The sequence below is a fragment of the Centroberyx gerrardi genome, chromosome 6 (genome assembly GCF_048128805.1).
Source record: "Centroberyx gerrardi isolate f3 chromosome 6, fCenGer3.hap1.cur.20231027, whole genome shotgun sequence".
Classification (NCBI taxonomy): domain Eukaryota; kingdom Metazoa; phylum Chordata; class Actinopteri; order Beryciformes; family Berycidae; genus Centroberyx; species Centroberyx gerrardi.
In genome coordinates, this window is record NC_136002.1 from 29802488 (window position 1) to 29807332 (window position 4845).

Here is a 4845-nt window from a genome sequence, read left to right on the forward strand (position 1 = left end):
CCTTCCCCTTTCCTTTCCTCCGTGCAAACTTTTTTTTTGGGGCTGTCCTAATTGAAGTTGAACCCCTCCTTGTCACCGCATCCTCCTCCCACAGCAACCAGGGGAGGGTGTGTTCTGCTCAGAGCGCTGGAAGTGCATCCTGGATCCTGGAAAAGTCTTAAAGTACATGACTTCAATAAACTAATCGAGGATTTAAAGCTCTTGGATACATTTAAACCAATTATTTGAAAGCTTAAATTCAGTTTCAGACTTCTTATTAGGGTTGGATCTATAATAATATTCATAGATTCATCTATATTTTAAACTTGTCAATAGCTGATATTTTATGCAAATATATATTTATCTTTATCTTTTAGGGTTATTTCATGCCCAAAAATTCAAAAATCCATGAGGATTCTGTGTTTTCCTTAGAAGTTAATTCTTGAACTTCTACTCTGAACTTTTATAACATCATGGGACACTAAAACTCTCCATTAAAACCCAGACTAATGACATTTCTGTAGATGAGTTGGCAGCTCCTACAGGGGAAAATCCTCCCTAAACCACTTTAACACTTAAAAAACTATTGGCAACGATTGGTGCTGCAGGGTTCATGTCCAGACAGACTGCTGGCCCTTCCAGCAGAGAGAACATCCTCCTTGGGAGTAAATAATAACCGGTCATAATATAACTTAACCTAACCTAACCTAACCTAACCTAACCCTAACCCTAACCTAACCTAACCTAACTTAACCTAACCTAACCTAACCTAACCCTAACCTAACCCTAACCTAACCTAACCTAACCTAACCCTAACCTAACCTAACCTAACTTAACCTAACCTAACCTAACCTAACCCTAACCTAACCTAACCTAACCTAACCCTAACCTAACCTAACCCTAACCTAACCTAACCTAACCTAACCTAACTTAACCTAACCTAACCCTAACCTAACCTAACCTAACCTAACCTAACTTAACCTAACCTAACCTAACCTAACCTAACCTAACCCTAACCTAACCTAACCTAACCTAACCTAACCTAACCTAACCCTAACCTAACCTAACTTAACCTAACTTAACCTAACCTAACCCAACCCAGCACAACACAACACAACATCACATCACATAACAAAGCATAACAAAGCATAACATAACAACAAAGCACCGAGCTGCAGGACCCAGAAGATGAACAGCATCACATGACTTTCCTTACTGCCACCATATTATTATCTGTAGGTCTTTTTCTATGTCTTTGTCTCTGATAGATCTGTGTGTTTTGAAAAAAATAAGAGATTTTATTGTGGGTAGATGGCTTATATTTTTTGAAGAGTCTCACTGCAAACATTATATAAACACCATTTAAAAAAGCTGACGTTCTATTAGAAAATGAATGCCTGCACAACACTATAACTCACTCTGTGATACTAATGAGGTTTTCAGCCAACTTAAGGCCTTTGCTTACAAAAAAGTAACACTTTGGAAGACTTTTTTAAATGATGAAATATGGATTAAGGAATCTCAGGTGGCAGTTATTTTTCTAAGCAATATATATAGCTTTGGGGAATTAAACCCTTCATTTGGAAAAAAAAAAAGAGATTTTGTTGGGAGTAAGTGAGTTTATCTCCATCCCTACCGCTCTGCATGATCCTGCAGTAAAAATGACAAATTAAAAATTTTCATGCTAACAGCGGAAAATGTAATCAAGGAACATTAAAGTCAGTTTAGTCAATGAATGAGTTACGCTCAGATTCTGCATGAAAACTGAGACTGTGACAGGATCAGATTCCCTTATCATGCACTGCTGCCGCCAAGAAACATTCCTGTGAATTTATTTGTACTTGATGAATGAACTAATTCTGACTGTAAGTGTGATTGTAATTGATTAAGAACGCTTTGTTTACAGCAACAGTCTGGAGTTGAGTAGGAGATTTGGAGTTGGGAATGAAAGGAGAGTGTCAACTGACGACTGAATTCACCCCATGATGGAGATGTTTTTTTTTTAACCTTTATTTATCCAGGGAAAGTGGACTAAGCTCCTCTCCAGCGACACCCTGCTTCACACTCATACATTTCCACACATTCACACCTGGGAGCTTCTCAGCGCAGCCACAGTCTGCTGCTGTTGGACACTGAGCGCTCGGGGGGTTCAGTGCCTTGCTCAAGAGCACCTCGGCAGTGTTTGTTGAGAGATCGGAGGGTGTTATTCATTCACTTTCCCCCCACCCATATTTCCCCAGCCGGTCCGGAGAGCTCCCGGTCACCAGTCCACACCTGGGACCTCCAGGCCGCCGCCCCCTGACTGGACATCAACACACAGAGACAAACACATTCACAAAACTGGTCAGTGTCCACTAGACCCCATATCTGTCAAGAGGATTGGCATAATATCATATATAGCGAAGAAATGCATCTTGCTCAACTGGAATCAACAAAGACCTCCAACATTTAATTAGTTCAAAAAAATTCTGAATGAAACATTACGACTGGAACAGCGCACTTATACTTTAAAAAATAAGGGGGATATCTTTCTGAGAACATGGGAACCCCTTATGGACCTCTGACCATCCGCCTAGCCCGGTTAGATGTGCCTTGACTCACTATTACTTTATCCTACTTTTTTTTTTTTTTTTTTCCTGAGTTCTATTTCTCTGTACTGTAAGAATGATGAAAATGAATAAATAAATAATTACAAAACAAAAAACTCGTCAGTGTCGTCTCTTTAACCTCAAGGCTCCTGCTGCACCAGACAAATGTTGTTCTAATATATCCTGTGCCTTAAAGGAATAGTTCACCCAAAAATGAAAATTCTGTCATCATCTACTCACCCTCATGCCAAATGAAACACAGGTGAAATTTGTTAGTCCATATAACACACAGGGAGGTTGCCAGCACGACTTCGTAGCAGCCTTCTCCAAAACAACTGAAGTCAATGGGGACCGGTTCTTTAGAGCTCCAAAACAAAAACAGCCAAACAATCACACTGAATAGAAAGACCTATACACCATTATTTGTTGCAAATCAATCAGCTGTAGTTAAGATTTGCACTAAATTATGGTGTAAATATACTGTAGGTCTTTTTGGAACTTTTGAAGAACTGGTCCCCACTGACTTCAGTTGTTTTGGAGAAGGCTGCTATGGAGTTGTGCTGGCGACCTCCCTGTGTGTTATATGGACAAACTTCACCTGTGTTTCAACTGGCATGAGGGTGAGTAGATGATGACAGAATTTTCATTTTTGGGTGAACTATTCCTTTAATATGTACATCGTGTCTGCTAGTGTTTGCTTAATTTGCTATGTACACCAACTCCTATGTTAACTCCCATGTGAATGTAATAGGGTTAGACGATCAGTTATAAGTTTGCCAATTCATCAGGCCGATATTTGCCTTTATTAAATATCGGATATCAGTCATGTAGTCCACTGGTGTTATAATGGAGATTTGTCCCTGACCACAGATCCAGAAAAACAGTCTGGAAAACCTGAAATGAAATTTGATTTTCTTTTAACGTTTTTTGTAATTAATTCTTCATTTAAAGGCAGTGATGTCTCCCAGAGTTTCCCTGCCATTGTATAGGTGTAGTCGGTCACTCTGCTTTGAAGAGCTGCTGACACTAAAAGAATTTCATCAGTCTGGGTTTCAGTGGAGAGTTTTAGTGTCCCATAATGGTCTGAATGCTGTTTCAGAGGCTTTTCCACCCTGATACACTGAAACACTGACACCTTGTAGATTTTGGCATGGAAATGGTCAAGAAAGCACAAAATATCCCTAAAATGTAACTCCCGATTAAACTGATTCTGATCAAACTGATTCTGATCTCCTTGCAATTACTATATCTGAATTCCTGGACCATTTGGCAGTCACTTGGCACTATACATCCTTCTTTTCTCAGACAGAGGTTGCTGGGCCAATAAAGCACCAGCAACACGCTCTGTTAGTGTTTCCTGGGAAGCAGCGGATGTCTTGTTTGTGGTGTTTATGTAAAGGGCCGGCTGACTCATGCGGTGTGAGCAGGGGAGGTCAGGCTGCCCACAGGCCTGTTTTCTAGCTCGCAGCACAAAGCTCCGTTATCTTCTCTGACTCAGCAGATACGCTGCCTCGCTCTGAAGGACTGAAGAGCCTCACTGATCCCAGCAGGGGTCGATGCTGATCGCACTTCACACCAGGCCTCCACTGATATCTGTTCGACGATATATCGGGCCGGTATTGTTTATGAAATATCGGATATCGACCAGTCAATCGCTTCCTTTCTTTCAATCGTTTTATTTCGATCATTTTTATTTTAGTGTCCCAATGGTCTAAAGGCTTTTCCACCCTGGAATACAGGGTTCCACACAGAATACTTGTAGGTGTTTTGAGCATTAAAATGGTCAAATTTAAAGATACTGACTATTAGCAAAAATAGTGCCTACTGGCAGCTTCATTCAAAAAACTTCAGTATTAATATTTGCTTCAAACACTCATGAGTCGAACCCTGCTACTTCATACGGTCACTTAATGCTTGATAGAAGTTTGGGTTCTTACTGCAAAACACAAAGGCAGATGTGTGTGTGTGTGTGTGTGTGTGTGTGTGTGTGTGTGTGTGTGTGTGTGTGTGAATTAATGCGAAGAGAAAGTGAATTGATTTTGATTCACTTGATTTTCCCTGGATAAATAAAGGTTAAAAACGTTTAATGAAACATGTTGAACATCTTTTCTCTTCTCTTCTCTTCTCCTCTCTTCTCCTCTCTCCCCTTCTCTTCTTCTCTCCTCTCCTCTCCCCTTCTCTTCTCTTCTCTCCTCTTCTCTCCCCTTCTCTTCTTCTCTCCTCTCCTCTCCCCTTCTCTTCTCTCCTCTCCTCTTCTCACTGTCTTGCTGGTGACAGT